This window comes from Plectrocnemia conspersa, unplaced genomic scaffold, assembly GCF_051122295.1.
Source record: "Plectrocnemia conspersa isolate PC_06_02 unplaced genomic scaffold, ASM5112229v1 ptg000007l, whole genome shotgun sequence".
Lineage (NCBI taxonomy): Eukaryota > Metazoa > Arthropoda > Insecta > Trichoptera > Polycentropodidae > Plectrocnemia > Plectrocnemia conspersa.
In genome coordinates, this window is record NW_028277171.1 from 10,382,039 (window position 1) to 10,404,974 (window position 22,936).

Consider the following 22,936-nt stretch of genomic DNA (forward strand, 5'->3'; position numbering starts at 1 on the left):
TTTATATATTACCTATGATTTTAATCTGATGTCTTAAGTGTAGGTGTTGACTGTATTTACTTTTTTACTGCAATGGAAGAAATACAAAAAGTAAATAAATATAACTATCTAATCCTAATTCCGGTTAATTTGTGCTGACCTAATCGTCTTTCATTTAGTGAAATAAATAACTCAACTAGATAACGAGTACCTTTCTCGTTAATTATCTTCTAAATTTAGTAAATTAAATGTGCTAAATAAAATTAGTAGAAGTTTTTTAATCGAGAAATATGTTTTAAAGACTTTTACAATAATTAGCTAAAGTATATTTGATCTAGGTATTTAGATACCTATCAATATTACATTTGGAATACAATTATCAAAGGTAAAATAATAGGTTTTTTACCCAATAAATAACTATTTAATTTATAATGTATGCGTATAATAAGAATTTTACAATAATATTATATTAGAAAATGTTGCGCTTCTTTACAAATTCACAATAGATCATTTTGGTAAAATTTAGTGTTAAAAAAAATGTGATTTTTAATGCAACAGATGACATTTTCAAAGAGTACAAGTATTTATTTTAAAACTATTTTTAAGTAAATACATAAAATTAAATAACTTTAGCATATTATTACGCGTGTTGCAAATATTTGTCTAATATTAGTGAGTAGTTTATCATGACAGTGATTAAATTGTTTCGGAGGACTATCAAATCTCATTAATGCAATCAATTGTCATATATTTAACTAACAGTATATTGAATATAGCCGAATAGATGCTAGAATATGTTTTGATTAAATAAACATCAAATATAATAACACTAAAACTTTATATTAATATTAAATAATTGCTAAAAAAAATATATATATATTATAAGGGGACACCCGGGCTTGAACCGGGGACCTCTCGATCTGCAGTCGAATGCTCTACCACTGAGCTATATCCCCAGACATTAGTTCTACTCGAATAAAAAATGCCAACATTGTAATTAGTATGCGTTTTAAAACAAATACTAAGTGATTAACAGTTACGTTTCAGACGTGTATTACTAGCTGAGTGATAATACAACTTGATTTCGATAAAATATTTGCTTATCTACTACAATGAAAAAAAAATATAAGTTGATAAGAATTAAAAGATAAAACAAATAATGTATCGTGATATTAATTTTAACTATAAAACACTTGTGAAATAATCTAATAATTATCAAGTAAAAACTTATACCTTTGTTCAAACCATATTAAGTGTTGTATAAACATGTTAATAAGATACAATGAACCACTTTTACAAACTTGAATAATGGAATATTTAATTCAATTATTTTTCCACTGTAGAAACTTTATTACTTGATATTATTTAATTAGAAAAGTATTCCTATCAAATAATGAACACAACCTTATATTATAATATGATAATAAGTAGGGTTTCGCCTTCGTAAGTTTAATTAGCTTCCCATTAGCGCTCAGATTCTCGGTTAATTAATGATTATTGCTGAATCTAATTAAATTAATTTTGATCAAAGCTAGTTAAATATTTGTGATCAATATCAATTTTGGTACCATCGGTTTTTAAATACACATATGTAACGTATTTAATTTATTTAAATTCAAGCTAAGTAAAAAAGAAGAAGAAAATTATCGTAAAAAGGACCCATCAGATATGATATTCTATTCATGTATGTATGAATGTGTCATTTTATAAATGAAAATATGTAAGAAGCTTACGCGAAATGTGATCTGAAATAGTATTTTAGGCCTTAGCAATAAATCCGTGTCTTATTATAAATTATTTGCGTCTCGTAGCTTATTCGTCGTGCTCGTGTGTATTATAATATATATGGGGAATCATGATTTATATTAATGCAATTTTTTATGGTGAAGGTACTTAATATTATGTAGATAATAAGTAAAAGAAATATATTACATGATACACATATAATTGAGTCAATTACTAAATCTACAGATTAAATGCTTGATTAGGCTCTAATAATTCAGTCAATAATATTATATATAGACCACCAATCACAAGTTGTATGCATTGCTCACAATATTTATAAAACATGAAAGCGTATCATTATTTAGATGTATAAATTACATTTTTTAGTTTAAAAATTATTTTAATTTATAATTTTATATTTATCTATGATCAAATTAATTTATTAAATTTTTTATGAAGAATCGTGTATATTTAACATTCAATGGTGTAAAAATACAGTTTCATTGAGTTTTCATACATGTATTCCAAATATTTAAGATGATGATTATCCTGTGATATAATATTAAAAGCCACATGCATACTATACATATAAATGTAAACATAATTATATTAATAAAAAAATTGTAATAAAAGTTTATAAAAAACACAAATCATACTTTCACGCTAAGCTTCAATTAATTCGTATTTATTGCGTGCAATTTGGAGAAAAGATTCTCGCGTTAAACCAAAATAATTCATTTTTGGGATAGCATTAATCCGCGTGTGATATTCACACCTAAATTTACGAGGCAATCCCGTTTAATTGTTTGATTTGTAACGCGAGAGAGATATTTTTTTGTGAAAAAAATGTTGAATATACGCATTAAACTGCGCAAAAGTATGATAGATACGTTTTGATGAGCTTTAAAAAATAATTACGCAAAAAATGTTACTGGAATTCAATTATAAATCAATACGACCTTTCGAGCAAGTCCAATAGCTCTGTTTCATAACCGTTATATGAAGAAAGTTTGTATGTTAAGATTGGTTTTATGAAATATTTCTGAGATATATTATAACTTTATTACTTGGCTTCGCGCAAAACGCATTATTTATTTATTAAAATTAATTTGTTCATCCTCTTAAATTTATATTAATACTTGGCTATGTACAATATGTTTAGTCTCTTGTCTTAACGTATTGCAGTAGCACGTAATTAGTCGTCAGCATGTTTTTGTTTAATATATTTCTCAACTTAAAAGTTGAAAATAGCAGTTGATCTAAAAATAGCAGCTATAATGCCATATGCAAATAGCGCGTCGCTACTGTTCACCGTTTAGGAGGAGTTCTTGTGATAAGCAAACAGACAGGCAGGCTACCGAAATATTTTGAGTAAAAGTCTCCAACATTTTATACTAATGGAATTAAAAAATATTCAAGAGGTAAAAAAATGTTTATTATTTAGAATAAAAGTATCTTTTGAATTATTATGACAAAAATAAACATTTAAAAATATTTTTGTGCTTTATTAAAAAACCACCATTTTTATGGAATTGCTTACATTTCTTGATATCAAGGCAAAATTTCCCTGTAGTGTATTTATTGAACAACTGTGTTTCTTTGTATAAGCGATGTCAAAAAAATATTGAATTAAAAGTTTTTACTAATTTGTTGAATAATTTTTTTTTGTATAAGGTTTGTCGGTTTTCTGTTTGTAGAAACGTGGGAGCGACAATACATTTTACTACATTTAAAATGTTTGCGATCAAAAAAAATTTGATGGTTTATTTTAAAATGCTTTTATTTCTGAGTTATATTTTTATATAATTGATTTATTAAAATATTACGTATTTTTTGGGCCGCAGTGTCACTTTCTTGAACCATAGTTATTTAAAATGTTTGGCGATTTTATTTTTATTGAGCATAGTTACATTAATTTATAAATCCTTCAGGTTTTATATCCCTTTAGGGTCCACCACTTTCGAGTTTTGCGCCCAAAGGGGTGTGAATTTTTAGCCAAATAGACGCAGGAAATGCGGGTAACAGTTTATTTTTTAAATATACATATATAAATTACCACATATGTATATGAATACGTTTATATGCTACTATCAGGTAGTGGAGATAAAATATTAGATCTGATAAGTTAAAAAGTCTTTGTTAGCGTGTCAAATTGTATTATTGTCGGCTGTGATTTTAGTGGAGTAGTGATGTGTTCTCGTAATGCTTTCTTGACGATCGATCATCTCTCATCTTGACGCAGACTTTGCTGCTGTGACTTTGTGGGGTCTCTCCTGTCTGCGATAAAGTGTCACATTTTTAATAATGCTGGTTTGAGACTGTTTTGGCGAATCACAGATGAGGATGTTTGCGAGTAAATAGCTTTTTGAACACGCCCGCGAGATGTGAGAATATGAAGAGAAATGGTTCAGATGGCCACTGTAGCGACCAGTAAACGTAGAAGAATAATAATAATTTGTGTATAAAATAAAAGTATTGTCTAACGCGCGTCCTTTTTAGATAATACTTATGAGTAATTAACGTTTCAGGATGGCTGTAATATTAAGTGATCTGTGCAGTATTTCCAATTATTAATGCAATAATTTGGTTACGATATCTCTCTTTCATTGTTGTTTGAATATTCTGTGCGTGGTCACAATTTCAAGACGGGTTGATATTGCTTTAAGTGACCTCTAAATTATAACAAATTGTGCAGTTGGTTCACACCAGCACGGACATTTATAAAAATTAGTATAAAATATTCTCGGGGTACAATTTAAGTAGCATATCGTTTTGTACGAATATTCTTAAACAACTAATTTATTATAACATATATTTTAGCATACTTAATTTGATGATTTTTTTATTCTTTTAATTTTATTTCACTGGTCATTTTCTATAAGATGATATTAACGAAGTAGATAATAAAAAAAATATTTATATATAACATTCTATCACATTGACGCTGATTTAATAAATTAGAGAAAGAGTCCTTGCCAAAGCTAAATAATAGATGAAGTATTAGTTTTTGTTGACCGAAAAATGATTAAGGAAGTCAAAATAAAATGTTTATTAATCATAAGTAGGTCACAAAACTTTTATTGTCAAACAATGTTTTTGGAGTGTGAATCAGAAATCCTTGCCCCTTTTATTTCTACCTGCTCTGAATGTAGCTGTGAATCTAACGCATTTAAAACATATGTGTTCTTAAAATTGTAGCGTTTGCAAATCGCTAAAATCAACCATAAACTAATTGACAATTGGATAATGAAAAACAATATTATATTTTTAAACTAAGCTGTTTGAATATTAACTAAATAATTATTTTTTTATTGTGTGTTTTCTCTAATATTTTGGACAGTATTAAAAAATGTAATTTTAAGTACTATTATTATTAATTATTGAATTATAATTGTTGTGGTGGTAGTATGAAATATGATTTTGCCTTTTATATTTATTTATTATTAGTAAGAAATAACAAGGACAGACCCCTTGTGATTACTATTCTAAATTGACTTCATGTTATAACCAAGTCTAATGAATATTATTAAATAATGAAAAATTACAAATTTTCAAAACTCAAATAATCTTAACGCCTTATATAAATAACCTCATATAACATACACTTTGATAAGATATTTGATTACAAACTGTCACGTACATTAGCGTACGGCCCATCAAACAGTAAACCAAAAAACGGATCCATTAAACTTTCACCCCAAAGTTTCAGCAAAGGTTGAACATTACCGCTTTGATGAAAAAATATACACACAAACACGTGTGGTGAGTTTCACGTCTACGTCACATTACATGTTTTTTCACAATATTTCATTAAATTCAGTTTCGTCCCGTTTAATTTTCTTCTCAATCGTTAGGGTTTGGTTTTGACAGTTTTGACAGGTGGAGCCTTGAGACCTCCGTCAGGTGCTCTATTTTTCAATCGAATTACACATCGTGTTTTGCATTTTTTTCCCACCCGCGCCGCCCAACATCCCCTAGGCCTCAAGGGTGCTCGGCTCTCCCATACCCTCACGGTTACCAGGGTACGGACCCCGGGAGTTCCTCTTCATTATTGTATCATAACGGAATATTGCCGACGCTAACAAGGTCCTATCGGATAGAGCCGACGCCATTAATTCACCCCCAAACCCCCAGCTACGTATGAGGCCGTTTGTAAAATAATATGACACCAGCCACGGGGGTGGCTCGGTCCTGCCCATATTGAATAATAATTGAATTTCGACATAATTTGACACGCAATTATTTCGGCTTATTGCTGTTTAGCTTATTTTTCTCAGCATGTTTATTTACCGGTACGAAAATATTACATAAAAAATATAATACTTTGCTAATTCATTGTACTCATCAAAATAGCTTTTGAATACGACTGATTTGGAATTAATTTACTATTAACTTTTTTTGCTTATATAATAATATTATCAAATAAAAATAATATAATGTTAACTAATATGTATCATATATTGCCTATGAAAACATATAATTTTCTTATAATACATTTTCTTATAAAACTTTTTAAAATCCGCCCAATAGATTATGATGCGTGAGAATAATATATTTTGTGTTCATTACTAGTATATGTTATATATTATTTTTATATAAATACACTATGTAGACATGTATTAGATACATAGCTTTATACGTAATCAACAGATCTGGATTTTACTTATGTATAACATTTTGGTTGTGGGTTGGTTTGGCTTGTGTTTTGGTTTTTATTTCGCTCAATTTACTTTAGTTAGGATTTAAAATATTCGATTATATGTATAAATATATACTAACGGTCCTATCAAATCAGACAACTTTAATCAACGATCTAATAAAACATTTTAGTGCACTTTGTTCAGTGCACTTCCATTACGATTGTAATCTACTAAGCTTCAAGATTAAAATCTGCAATTTAATTTTATAGTTTTAAAAGAAACACTTTCAATTAATACGTGTTTTATCTAATTAAAAAAAATGTTACTGCTGAACAGATATTATCAACACGGTGGTAAAATTATATTTATTTTTCATTTCCACTATACTTTTTTTTTATAAAATATTTGAGCAATGACAAATTGGTTTAAGAAGTTTAGTTTAGTGCACTACTATAATATTAGCTCCTCGGTTAATTTATGTAAGTCGTATCTTTTGAATATTTTATACTGTTTAAATTTATACCATTCTTAATGCAATACTGGACTGCGTATATCGTTAAGCTAGTCATATTTAATACGTTATTGATCTGTCATGTAGACTGCCTGTCGGTAAAGCGGTTTGTTTGTGAATATTGTCTCTTAAGCGAAGTGTAGTTTTTATTTCAAAAATATCTTTTGTTTTTGAGCGGTTTTTTTATGTACCAGTTGTGTTTCTGAATCAACTGTTTAAAATATGTTGATGTTCTGTTTGCATTTCATTTTTTTTTGTATTATAGTAAAGTAGGGTGCTTTACGTCATTATCATTATTTTGTGAATGCGCTGATTTTTTTCCAATGGGCTTATTCTAGTTGGATTAATTGTTCTTTCAACATATTTTGTAGCTCACAGTTCCTATACATATATGCTCTATTCTTTAGAAAATGCAATTTTATGAGGATGGCTTTTATATTATTTAACGTACACGCGGTTACTGAAATTTATTTTTTAAATGAAAAAATTTATATTGATATATTCTGATCATTTGAGAGAATATGTATGTCTGTGTTTTAAAATTAATATACTCACACGTGATCGTAAATAGTCCAAAGCAAAAAGTTTGCACATGTTTCATTCCTAAATTGAGCACAATCTGAATGCGCAAGCGCAGTCGCTAGCTTTTCCGGAAGTTTGGCTCCGAGTCCGGGTCAACTCTTCGACATTGTGTATGCAGATTGTGTGTCCGGTTCGTGGGGCGGTGCATGGTTACAATTAAGCGAAAAAGCTCTTTGAGTCCCCGTTTTAATGGACGCTTCATAACGACGCGCCGCTTCGTTAATTTCACCACAAAACAAAGCTACAAATAATTAGACGCCAATTAATTAAGCGAGAATAACAATGCGAGTATGCGAGATGCAGAAAAAAAATATTATACGATATTGTCAAGCACAACCACTTGAGCACGCGCGAGGTTGTGTATTTTTTTATTTTTTGTTGCGGCAACACTCGTGTTGGGCGACGCAACGGAAACGGATGACTATTATTACGAATGCGCCAGGCTCCCGGTTAATTATTGCGTCGCGCTGAGACGTGACTCGATTCAATTTATGTTTGTGAACAACCGTCGTTTTTCGTGCTGCAAAATTTGTCACAATTTAATTAACAAATATTCAATTTAGTGCTTTTAATATATGTACGTGCGAGGCCTCTCTTAAAAGTTATGTACTGATTTTCTATTTGTATTTACATAAGACTCATATGGAATAACAAGTTACCTCATACAAAGAACGACCATTGGAAAGTCAGACGGTGTTTCCGAAGCTTTTTCACTGATTGGATGTTTTCGACAGTCTATTAAAGGTTACTATTTTAATTAGATTGCAACTTATGAAAGAGGTAGAAACCACACAAAACTAGAGAGTTGTAGAAGTGTGAATATCTTTTCTTTTACCAGAAACTCGTATGTACAAGCACCTTTACATCAGAATTTCCTAGATCTTTTTTCAAAATCGTTTTAAAACAACCTTGTAAAATTACAGATTGCCAATCTATCATAGAGGTAAAAATTCTTTGTACACTTTTTCACTATTATAGCAAAAAATAACAAATATTATTTAATTGTTTAATTTCTCAGTTATACATGGACACGCGAAATTTGTCTCCTGTTATAACCTTATAAAAAAACAAGATAGACTATATCACGAGTCTTCTCAGTAAATCATTAAAATAATTTAACCAGTTTTTCTGCTCTAACCGCAAAAGTTTTTTTTTCATCAGTTTTACACGTTATGTTGGCATGTGCAAAACAATTTCTATAAGTATATGGAATGCATTTTTATCTTAGCTTGATTGTTTTGCAATCTGTGGTCTTTAACCATCACAGTTTACATATATTTGTCTTCAACTTTTTCTCGACTCTCTCTAAAAGTTTTGTACTACATAAAAAAACATATTTTTAGATTGTGACATTTCAATGAGTTAGTGAACTGAATTTTTATTTAAACTTAACCCGAAATCATAACCTTTTTTACTCTATTGATACGCGATTATAGTTGTACATACATATCTGTAGTGTCATACAAAAAAAAACATACTTTTCAAAGTTGTGTACCCTTTTTTAATTTACAAAATATATTTTATTAAGTTAATATTATTTATAACAGCCATAGTCATAGAAACTGATAACCAGATACCAAAGTAATAAGAAAAAATGCATTTTAATTGCCGAAATTACAGATATAACTGATATTTCTGAATTATTTTTGTGACTTTATTAATATCAGATGTTATCTTTATTTATTTCAAATAGATACAGATAATGAATAATTTTAAGTTTATCTAACAAGATTTAATTTTAAAATCTTTCGGCTTTTGTAAAAACAATAGCTTTCATTAGATTTTTTTAAGGCACTGGCCATTTTAAAATGATTAATAACAACATAAAGATTAATAACAACATTAATTTTAACACATTTATTCTCACTGTTTATATGTGGGTGCAATATTCTTTTATACTCTTAAAAATAGTTACTTTTTTTGAGCAACAAAATCAAGTGATTTTAAGTGTTTTAATTTTTTTATCTCAATATTGGTAATGCTTTTATTTAATTATAAATGTAACTTTTTTATATAAAAATATTTACAAGACATGTATAATATTCAATAATAAAATAAAATAAATATTATAAAACAATAATAAAAAGTGCTTAGTACATTCATATATAAGACAATTTAAATGAGAAATACGAAACGAATTGTTTTTGTTGAATTACTGTTGGACAGAAAAAAAGCTTATGACTAACTTCTACAACAAACCCTTTTCTAATAAAAAAAATTCGAAGATTTACCATACACAAACATTTATTTTATGGAGCAAAGTATTTATTTAAATGCACACATTTTTAAAAATAATTACTTATTAAATCGCACCCATTATTAAACAACTTTAAATTGTTTATAAACTTTAGTTGAAAGTTATGTTTTTAATAAATACTACAGTAAAATCCAAAGAATCGTACTAAATTAAGTTTAAGCTATGTTAATATTCTGTGACATATAATATATAATCTTAGTATCACTAGTCTTAGTGTATATATGTTTAACGTGTCTATCTTAGATTTACTTTATAAGATTTTTTATATATTACAAATAAGATTCCAATAATTGGAATTATTTTTTTTAACTATGTGATCAATAGGAGTGAAATCGTCATCTTTTATAGTATATGAAAATTCTAGATGTTCTGTTTTTTCTTTTCGTCTATGTTTATAGTAATTATATAGATTTTTAAAAGTAAATGAACTATAAAATAGTTATATTAAATTCAATAAATTATTTAAAATTGTGTAAAATATTCCAAAGTTTTTACAATATCCATTACATATTTCTATCCCATTTATTAAGAAATCCTGTAAAGAAAGCAACAAAAAGCACACCTATCCGTTTTACACAAAAACTAATTTATTTTAGTGTTTATTCTTAGTGATTCGATAATATATTAAAAAGCATATTGGACAGTTATTAAAATTCTTGATTCTACAATAGAATAATATAATTCACAAAATGCATTTTATTTTATAGTTTGTTCAAATACATAATATAATTTGATTTTAGTAGTAATTGACAAATGTGATTCATTATATCAACAATCAGTAATTTACTTTTAATGAATGGTAATACTCGGAAGACTGACAGTATTTTGCTATTCACATCGTTTCATCTCATTTACAAATAAATTTTAATGCTCGATGCAATTTCATTAATCCGAAATAAATGCTTGATCAGCGGTTGATTTTCGAGAATGTAGGTATATGATTATCGCATATTAAACAAATCCATTTCATCTGGTTTTGCTAAAAATATAATATTACAGCAGAAAGGTATAATTGATCAGATGGATATGGTAAAACGCAAGACTGTTCGTGATCTGTCTGAACTATTGTTATCCTTATTGTTAATGCTTGTTATGGGATAAAATAACAGCTGTAAATTTAAAAAAATAATTAAACCTAATAAGACCGATTAATTGCTTTCAATAAGCGATAAAAATTAATCACTATGCTAATCGAGTATTTAAATATTTTTAGTTAATAATAACTATATATACATATATAATAACTTTACTATTTTATTGATTATATTTTGCATATATTCATTTAGTCCTGAAAGTCGATTACACAACACTTCGTCCTCTACAAAATCGATTGTCAGGCCTTCACATTCTTCGTATTCAATAGATTCTCTACCTATTCAGAATGGTTTAATTTACGTATATTTTTATATAAAATAAAATTGACAAATAAAAAACGCGTTGATATATGTATAATCTTATATAGATTGACACTTGCTTTTTATTAAAATTATACTTGAAATAGATTATATTTTAAGTAAATAAACAGTGTAATAATCCACTCACTAAAATAATTGTAGTGACCTAGGTCTAATATTGTAGCGGATATGAAACCACAAAATTAAACCACCGCCACCAGGCCGTTTCGACTGATGACACAGTTCTAATGGCTTCTCATAAAGACCCATATTATATTCCCTTGATACATACAAGCAATGGTTATAAAAATAGACAATAAAAGCAAACGATCATAATTATGCTCTTATGGATTTTAGATAGAAATTTATACATAAATAAAAGTTAGAAATAATAGTTCAAAATAACTATAAGCTGACAATTTCACCGAAACTTTGCGTGTAGTAAATCGTTCATGGGCTATTATAGTTTAGTTATATAATCTGGAAAACTAATCTCGAACATGTTTAATAATTTAAGAAAATGCTTCATCTAAATACATAATCAAATTATTTTTTTATGTAGTATTCATAAAATCGATCTAAATTTCAGCTCACAAATTTCACAAACTCGACACATTATCCATCTCAATTTGTCATGTTTTCCCAGAAGGAACATAAAGCACGCATAAGTAAGCGTATTTAGGGAAGCTTCTCAGCTTATAATATTCACTCTAGACATTTTCGATTTCATAACCACTTAAAACGAGATTCTCTCCTCTCAGCTTCTTTATTTTTAGCACACAAGGGTAGATTAATAAGCCTACGTACATTACAACTTACTGTTGCTTTTATTTTGTTAAAACTATTTTTTTATATCTATTTATATAAATTGAGTCAATATTTGAGCTTAATTTTTGCACTACTGATTAAACATAATTTGTTCGATAAATTTATTAATTAATTAGGAAGTTACTAACTTTGTAAAGTACAGAAGTTGCATATTAAATAACCAAAGCAGTTTATGATATGCTCATATACTCATTAAAAATTCATAATAATTTAAAATTATACACTAGAGGATTATATAATAGCTCCTAATAAAAATATGTTATTGCTATATGTACTAGGTGTCCCAAAAGCACGAAATAGATTTATACAATCGATGGAAAGCAGGACACGTGTAGACTGCAAATAGCTAGTTTGATATTTCTGCCATGAATATATATTATGCTCAAACCTACGTGCATAACCCATTAATGTATATATTCGATATATGATTGTTTTATTAAATATAAAATGTTCGAGTGTTCAGTACATTTTATGGGTAATTTATTGTCTAATAATATAATGCACAAGTTCGTCGATTAACCAGTTAAATTTATAGATAATAAAATAAAAATGATGTAAGATATAAAATATATTACATTTAGTGTCATAAAAGATATACATAAATACTCAAGATATTCTCTTTTATTATATATAGTTTTAAATGGTTAAAGGTAGTTTTTATATAAATCAATCTTCATAGCAAAAATGTTAATAAATAATGGGATTCTTGCTTAACACGCTGTATGTTATATAGTTATATTTTGTGGAATTTTAGTAGGTAGATTATATTAATGTTTCTGTGGGTACAATAAATTCGTGGAATCTCAAATTAATCATTGAAATGGTCAGGCTCTAACTAAGCGTGAAATGTTTAATTATAACATTAAATATTTACCATGTTATACAAATACTTATCGACAATGTATTCAGATTTAGATCATTTATTGTTATAGCAAACAATTTATATCAAGTCGACGGACACATGTCCGAGTTTTGTATGCGTTTAAGAACCCTCGTCAAAATCTGACCAGAAACATTGATGAAAGCCAAGTATCATAGGGTAGGGAATATTTTGTATTCTGAAAATGTCTCACCATTGGAACAGAAGTGATTTTCGAAAGAAATCATATTTGATCATATTTTATGATACCAATATTACATAAACATCTGTTCAGTGGTTTTATGTCCCTTGTGTTTAAAAAAAGTATATTCGCTTCGTTGCCGAGTCGTTAACCAGACTTTGTAATGTCACGCGGTTAATTTAACGCCGCAATTTAGTCCTTAAATAATGGCCGATGAGTTTGTGTATTTAAAACTTGCTGCTTAATACCATATAAAAGTAGTCGTAGTAATAGTAGTAAAAAAATTCTCGTGAAGTGTAACCATAGCGAAACTTATCGATTAGAAATTCAAAAATATTATATGAAATATAATAATAAACAATCAACAAGTGTTTATAATCAAATACAATTAGTTTTGTACTTGTTGTGCTTATCTTTTATGTTTGTTATTGTTGTAAGTTTCAATGGTGTATATAATTTTCTTGTGACTGATCATCACACATTTTGTGACGGGAAAATTTCAAAGAAGAAATATTTGCAGACCAGTGAGTCGTATCGTAAAATTCATAGATGGATGGCGATATTACAAACACATACTCTTTGCTAAAAATATTGATTTTTACATATCTAGCTCTGATTTCTACGATCATAAGATTTATATTGAATAAAAATTTATTTATGTATTATTTATGTATTAATTATAATATACAACTACCGTACTTGTTAAAAAGTAACCGTCGAGTTTATTAAATTATTATTATTAATTAGAATTTTTTTTATAATTTTTACGCAGAAAATATGACTAATTCATAAAATATTAATTTTATCCTAAGTATTTACGAATTTTGTGTTTTATGAAACTTAAGCGGATTTAAGACCGACTACTGAAATTTCTGACGTGCGAGACTTAAACAACGTTATAATTATATATAGATTTATCTGCACTTATATAAATATATTTAGCAAAGTTAAAAACCAATAATAAAACAATATAATATAACTAGTTTCATATTTTATTGCTTTTTTATTACATATTCATACAAATAAACTTGATTTTTTAATTAAATACATAGTTACACGGGAACTAATGATATTATTCTGAATAATACACATTTATTTCTATTATTATTTTATAGATTACATTTAAAAAAATGTATATGCCTAAAACATAGTGGTGCTGCCAATAAGAGGTGCTTCTCTGACGCGATATCTGTGGCTGCGGCCACTGAGGGCGCTCTGCTGGCATCGATATTCTGGAGGGTGTTGGCGTAGTAGTTGTGGTGCAGCTCTATAAGAAACAATTTGTAGGTGCACTGATAGGTGCTTTAGTTTCTTGAGTAGTTTAGTTTCTTGAGTAGTTTTGACTGGTCCAAATTGAAACTTTGGCCTTCATATCTATCACAGGCCCTCTACAAGCTCCAGATGACTGGGCCACAACCAGTCAAAGGAAAAACCACGGCGGTGGACGTCTTCAATTATTCTCATGTGTGATTGTGTCACTCGGATTTTACTTGCTTAGAGATTTTTGTAAATGGGATAAGCTGGTTTATATAAATCATCATACTTTTAATTTTCAAGTCATCTCCTTAAAATTGAATTCATAATTTAGTATCAATTTCTTATTTTATTATAATTTCTCTACAATTTAAAATGTTGTTTATTTATTTAAATACTTTTTTTGTACTTAATGCGTGGCTTCTATAACATATATAAAGCAATGCAATAACAAGTCATTTGGGACAAACTTATAAAATATGATAAAGAATTAAAAGCTTAAAGCTTAGTATTTCACGCCTGATTTCATTATTTCAATCTTAAATTTCTACCTTCAGGATTTACTTAATTTTTATATAACTAATTTTATCAATAAACACGGACCTATGCAAAAGTAAAATTGTAGCTGTACTGATTTTTGCAATAAATAGACATTATCAAAGCACTATAGTACAATGGTTCTGCTTAGTAAAGACACAATTTTAAAGATCGAGTTAACTCTTAGCGATTTAATGTGACTGCTTAGCTGGACCAGATTTGACGTTCGAAGTGAAAGCGACTTCTATTATCTAATGATATATTTTGATTTGACGGAGCGACTAGTAATGCCCTTGGGGTCAAACTCTTATATCTAAATCTTTGCTAAAGTATCAAATTTTATTTATTTTTAATTTTATTTTAAAAATTTGAAACAGCTAAGATTCTGATTGTAAACGATCAATATTTTTTATCCGATTAATACATTCCACAGTAAAACGTAAAAAAAAGACCTGACACACGTATAAAAATAAAGGATACATTCCATAATTTTCTAAAATCGAATATAAATAAATCAATTAGTTAACATATACTGAAATCGCATAAAAAAGTTTATTAAATTTCAGAAAAATAAATAATTTAAAAATATTCCTTAGAAATTGTTTATTTATATTTTTATATAGTAAGTTACGTATAATTTTTTACATTTTTTTTAGAATATTTGTCTTTGCTATATGACAGTGTTTGGCAACATTTACGAACTTGTATGAAATCACTTTTGTCACTAAAAACTATAGTCAGCGCTTCAGATCTATGTCCAGAAATCAGCCTCTACTTTACGTGCTAATTTTCCCACTTTGATAATATAACATGTGATTAAACTTTGGGATGGCTTTGGTATGTTTTGGTACAATTCGTGATATCCTAATATAATTTTAAATCTTGCGTTGAAACTTGAAGGCTCGTTCAGAATTATCATTATCAAGGAAATTTTAAACAGTCATGATTTAAACAGTCCAAAATAGAAAAAAATCTAATTTTCAATTACTGTTAATGATTCATTTCCATTTTCTAGTTTATCCACTATAGATCGATAAGTGCACTTATTGTAATATATTTTGTTATACAATAAAATAAAAAATAATAATAAATTATCCGTAAGTATTATTTAGTTGAGGGAAATATACATAAATACATACAAAAAGAGAAATTAAAAAAATGATATAAAATTATATAATATAACACATACTTATGTACACACAAAATTAAATAAACCTAACTATGTAGATCTGAAACTAATGACATTGCAATAGGCTTAACTGCATTAAAGCAATAATTTGGAACTTTTTGGAAGCTGCTAAAACGCCGCTTTTTTTGATTTTTCGTTTTGATGGACATCCATAAATCCATTGTTTTTTATGACTTTTGTGGTTTTTATGTATATTGTAAAAATGTATTGCAATGTTATGATTTAGGTAGGTCTTTTCTGTTATAAGAGAATCAATCTGAAATATTTTGACACAAATATGGTTTTTTCAAAAAAAATATTTTTAAATACTGCAATTTGAGTCAATAATATGCCATTAATTTGCTATTTTTTTTTGTAATTCATTCATAAAAAATGCATTAACACTGCATTGCTGGTACTCTATCATATCAACAGGCGTATGAGCGACACACATTTTCTTGCCAGGATGGGTACAGATTGTCTTAAAAATGTTAAACCATAGAATCTACCATATACTGATCCCCTTGCAGCCATTAACTGCATTATAGAAAATTTATGGCATAATGGAAGCACACATCCCGTGACAATCCCGATAGTCCATCTCTTCCGAAGACAGGGTGCAAGGGGGTGGGGTCAACAGGTCACGGCTTTGAAAGGGTTCGCGATAAAAGTTATGTATATAAGAAATCGCTTCGGGGCGTTTAGTGTGCGGCGTCACTCCAAGACGAGTGCTCCATTGTCTGGCAGAGTGGATAGCGCGTGGAGCAACAATGGCTCGTTGTCGCCATCCATCTCTGTCGTTGCCGGTGTCGAGTTCTCTAATCCGACGCTAAGAGTCTCCGGCACGTGATCACGTACTGAGAACCCGCACGAGATTAGGTGACGGAATCTAGTGTGGGCGAGAGAAGGGGGGTGGACGAAAAACTCCACATTTATAATATCAGAGACGCAATAACGGCGAGATAAGCCCTCCCGGAAGGGCGGAGGGTCGTTCGAGGCAAAAATTGGTTATTATACGGGTGCTCGGCGTCGCTCTTGGATGCTTTTACTGTGTTATTGGCATGTGCACGCCTACACATTCCTTCAATACGCAAATATAATTTTAGATTTATACTGGTTATACGGTTATTTACCAAAATACCAGTCATTTAATAGCACTCAATGGTCTAGACATATACAACGTTCAACAGATGAAAATCTTGTACTCATAAATGCATGATTTGCAACTGAATATTTATTAGAAGAGATACACTGATGTATGAGACACGTTGTTTACTTATCGAAAAAAAATTATAAAAAAAAATATAAATCAAGCTTCAATTAAAAATCTTGAAGCAGGATAATTCTTACAATCATACATACACCTAAAATTGGATCACTATTTTCATAATTTTATTTTGTATTATTTTTATATATTTATAAATAATAAATTAAATAAATTTGGTTCTCACTAAATTTACTTTCGAATCTTTATTTTAGACATGAACTACTTTTTTCTGTAGTTGTGTTATTCGCATTACAAATTTACTTGATAAAAAACATATGTATAATACCTTATTACTTTCATGTAAATATTTTACCTTATAATAAATAGTTCATTTAACAATACACTGTAACTGTAACTATGTACATATATTCAGTTGCATTGTACGCATATCTAGACATACATAAAACTAAGATATTCCTTATCTAAGAAAAAATATAGCATATAATTAAGAAGGATATTTAAAGCAAAGAAAAATATTTTTGCTATTGCCATTTAAAGTCGAATGAATTTACTTTTGTTTTATTTTTGAAGAATCGCCTTCTAGTGTATGTATGTAAATGTAACAAAAATGACTCTATTGAATTATTCACTGTTTTATTTACATAAAATCTGGTTCCTGAGTAATGGTTGATATCAACCACTAGAATATTATATTTCAAAGTACTTTTATAGAGTATGATACTACGGTATTAAAAATATAAAATTTATTACTAATGCTTATATAAATTAAATCATAGCATATATCTAGACCTAGAGTAATAATAAAACAAACGATTCGTCAACGAACCAACGCTAATTGCTTTATCCAAATAATGTATTTTACGATAGAGCCAAGTTTCTAGCGTCACACATAAATTAATAATAAACACGCGGCGCCCGAACCACAAGTTTATCACCGCTGATGTATGATATGACGCATCGCGTTTGTTTCGTATTTAATTTGTCACGTTCCTGTCCTTCGGTATCATTTGTCCTATTTTTCTTGTTCATTATGATTATTTACAATGGTATATGTATATTTAATTATTTCATATTTTTAAAATCGAATTCAACACAATTTTTAATCGTTATTGAAATTTCCACGAGTTTACAATATCTTTTTGTTATGAACGAAATGCAAAATAGTTGAAATTGCATCGTTCGACTTGCAATAAAGGCGACTAAGCAATTTAATAAATTCCGTAAAGTTATTTTATTATTTTTTTAATTTTATTACTTCATGAGGATTATTACCAGAGTTGAAGCGAAATACTGACTTTTTAAATATAAGGGTTATTCGAAAAGTTTATATACAAAATATATAAGATAAGATATTCAAGGCATTTAATTTTAGTATTGACCTACATATATTTAAAAAGCCCATGTATTTTATTTTCTATATGGAACAAACAGCATAAAACTTTTTTGCATTTATTAAGCTTGATAATGAGATTTCTGATTCTAACAACATATAATTCTAACGTCTGTTTTCTTTTGTGGCAACATTATTTAGGATAGCTTATTTTTTTAGTCTCGTAGAAAACTCTTCTTCATACTTGTTTTTTTTGGTTTATTATTTAAAATAAATTCATCGGACAACGAATGATATTTCATTCCATACTCTTTTATCTATATTATTAAGTATCATTTAATCTGTGTTTCTTTCACACAAAAATATTGAAACACTAAAGAACCTCAAAATTGTAAGCACGCGCGTTAAACACAACGTTGCTGAAATTATGGCTCAATAAGCATATTATGCTAACCCTAGAGAATAAATATCAGTAAAATGGCTTTTTATTTTATTTTTACCATCTAAATATTCCTGTAATTTTTGGATCACACTGTACTAGAAATAAATTCATCTGTCATTCATAAAATAACGACCAGGCTTCGCGTTGAACTTTATCCTTCGTAATAATGTTTGAGTTAATATAATGCAGATATCAAAACGGCATAAATGACACACCCCGAGGGGGTCTCGCCGAACACTTTGCCTCATAAAGTATAACAATTAAATTGTTTTATCACGAGAAAAGCAATAAAATCTGCGAAAACTTGAACCGTTACAACTTTTTATCGCTTTATAATAAAAAATTCATTTGAACCCAAATTGGAGCACGTACCATGAGTATATTTCATATTTATTTACTCGAGAGAATAATAGTCTAGCCATGTCTAAATAAGTAGCAGTATTTTAAAACATGATTTATTAGCCAATTTTTTTAAATTACACAGTTTTGTAATATGGTTAAATACCATTAAAACTTGTATTGTTTTATAAAAAGAAATTTATAACTTCTATATTTATTAAAGTTAATAAAAACAGATTTATTTTATAAATATAATATATTTTCGAGGCTATATTAGATTTAGCAGGCTTAAATGTAAAGCAAATAATCAATGATAAAAATATAAAAAATAAATACGATACAATATGACTCAAAAAATCGTTCTCTACTTATATTTTTTTTAATTAATAAATTATTTTAACACTTATCGCAAATATGCATCAACCGTGAGAAAACACTAGTCGCGTATACGCGCCTTAAAAGGGCAAAATCCTGTTAGTTTTTACGACTCGCCGACAAATGAATTTGTATGCGACAATCAGAGATTAGTATCCCAAATGCATCCAAATGGCGATTCATACCTAATCAGAAATAAAATATTATTATATTATTGATAAGTGCTACCCGGAATAAGTGCAGTGATGCTAAATCTCCGCTTATTCAAACATCAACAGACACGTAACAAATTTTATGAGAAAGATGATGGTAATTAATAAATTTAATTTAGCCCCCTAAATTGTCACAAGGAAGGAGTCAACATGTTCATCTCGACCAAGATATATAATTCACTTCTTCTTACTTCTGAAACTGAGACACACGAGATACTATCAAAAGCACTACCAATATATAATTCAACTATGTTGTGATTTAATAGTTATTACACACATTCAAAAAATCAATATCTAATTATTTCAATTATAGTTTTGTGTAGCATTTGAGAGAAATATTACTTACAATAGGTAAAATCCTGAACCATCTGCTTTAATCATCTAAGATTTCAGCCGTATTTAGTTACTAGTACTGACAGTGTTTTTGATGTAATAATACTTTGAAGGGAAATAAAGATAATGCAGATCATCACCTGTTACTATATTTATCTATGTGTATATATATATATATATAAAAGTATTTTATTGTGACTAAAATATAAGTACCATAGGACAAAAGCTTTATGTATAGACACACATGTGATATTTAGTAGCATTATCGTAAATTTGGAGAATCGTGCCGTAGCTTTCACTAGTTTCCCTATAAAGTGTCGTCTTACAGGGTCCCTTCCATTAAGCCCGGGCGGCCTCTTGAACCTCATTTTCCTTTAAACCGCCCTTAGTGGTCCTTAGGACCACTCAGAGCACTCTTTTTGTCTAAAATAGGCTTTCAAATGGGTTGAAATGGAGTTCGATCAATTACGCGCGCAGGTCCATTGTCATAAATAATGCATTAGGAGCGCTCCCATTAAATACGTGTATAAATATTAAAACGTTAATTACAATTCCTAAAAATATTTTTTATTGTAATATACAAATAATATTATTATTATTGAAATTTGTTGCTATGAATTCTTGTTGTGCGCCGCGCTCGAAGGTCAACCGTTTATTTCGGAAAGTTGTCATTTTTGACATTCGGTCTGGAGGATTATGTAAATTTGTGCCTTTCTTGTGGGTTTAACCTTCGAGCGATCCTCAAAGGGTAGAGTTAATGGTAACGATACGTGTGTGTATGTATGTGTATATAATTTGTAGAATTCGTATACGTATGTGTGTTTCGGTTGTATCATGTCATTTGTACAAATTAAATTTAAAAAGGATCTTTGAGGTGCATTCGTTTAAAATTGAGATGAAATGTTAAAAAAAGTATGTAGAAAAATAAATAACAAATTGTAAACAGAAGATTAATGATTAGTAATTACAATATGATTACTAAAAGTATTAAATTTATTATAAAATATTTGTTATAAGTTTATTAAAACCTCTTTCATTCAAAATAAGTAATAAATAAAATAAAGATAATTCTTATAAAAAAATCTTCTAAATTAACCTTGTGAAGCTTGGTGAGTCAGGCTGTAAGTGAATCGAATGTAGGTCAACTTTAGAGAAGTTTAAGTTTTCGGCTTGATAGCCCATTGTATATTTTACTCGGTCTTCTTACTATTTTTACTGTCTATTGTTTAGAATATTTTGGCTGGCGGATGGTGTCAGGTGGCAATGAGACATAGAATGGGCCACTATAGTGAAGTTTATTGAAGCATAGTTATATTAGTTATTAAAAAATATGTTGCCAGTGTCGCCTTACTTGTGTCCAAGTAAATCAGACCTCCACAAATCTAACGATTTAATATAAAAAGGGTCTCTTGCGTTCTAAATTATCTAAATTATTTTTTTTTTATAAAATATAACTGTGCTAAGAATAAAGCAATAAAATTTTTGTTATGCGATTGATTTAGCTAAAATGTCTGTTATTGTAAACCAATGAGCGTAATTGATATTTTTTTGTTTGAAACGATTATTTGACTTTGTGTGTAATGCTTTTACTTCTGAGAATAATATTTTAACACAAAGTGTTAAATGCAATTAGTCATGATCTTATTTATGAGTACTTGTGCAAGATGATATTTTACGTTTCTGATTCACCTAATTGATATTTTTATTAAGACTTACTTTATAAACTAATATTTTTTTTAGATGAAAATTTAGAGGATTATGTTTTGTTCAAATTTCATATTGCTAAAGCTTTCCAGTCAATGTTGAAGTTTAATAGTAAAAATTGTATTTAATATCACAAAAAAAATTAAATGCAGACACTATATGATCATTGTTTTAAAATAATAATCGCTCTCATTGTTCGAATTGTTAGTTAAATAAAAAGCAATTCATTTAAAGGTTTCCGTGGACCGTAGGTTGTTCCTGCATGTTTAAAACCATTCCCATTTAAACGATATTTATAGCTAACGTACACTTTTTGTTTTTATTAATAACAACCATTTTATACACTGAGCAATTGCTGTTCTACATTTTAAAATAATAAAATTAATTCAACTGTGATTCGAATGTATATATTTTAGCTCGGCACATACATTTGCGACCAATGAGTCGTTTATAAAATTTTACATCTCCAAAAAAAAACATTGAATAATATATGAAGCACTCACGCTCGCATTTCACAGTAACGGTGCTCATATTTTAAAGCAAAACGGTCGAAAAATAATATATTATATTACAGTTTCGTCATTTTTTCTGGCGTTATTAAATTATAATACGTACACGTTGCGAGCTTTATCAAAAGCTCACGGTCCATCGATGGCCGAACCGGCCTTCGGGGAGAATGCTTTTTTTACGGTTACATCAAAGCAGAGCCCAAGCCATAAAGCCCCGCCGGAGCTAATGCGTTTTTATGATTATAGTCAAGTTGGAAAGCTTCAAAATATGTATGGGCCAAACGAAGCGTGCAAAGCTCGCGCAACCGAGGGGGCCGGAATTCGGAGCTTTTTTGCCTCATCTGGACCCTCGTTCCGCGTCCAAACGATCCGTGGCCAAGATTTTTTGGCTGCTGAATATTTTATTCTTTGACATACCCGACGTCGCCTTTTAGAGGTCTTCACAAAAGTTTCGCGTATTAGCGCAGCGGGTATTGAATGAGAGTTGTTGTCGAAAAAATATTCACTCAATTATTAACGGGGGAACGT

The 22,936-nt window shown here is 28.8% G+C and overlaps 1 protein-coding gene and 1 non-coding gene across 2 annotated transcripts in view; one reads left to right on the plus strand and one right to left on the minus strand.

The window, feature by feature from the left end:
* Window positions 1-22,936, plus strand: part of LOC148233900 (cell adhesion molecule Dscam2-like) — a 196,421-nt gene that overhangs the window by 43,969 nt on the left and 129,516 nt on the right. The window lies entirely within an intron of this gene.
* TRNAC-GCA (transfer RNA cysteine (anticodon GCA)) lies at window positions 864-935 on the minus strand. The gene has a single exon. It is a non-coding gene; the product is annotated as a tRNA-Cys (tRNA).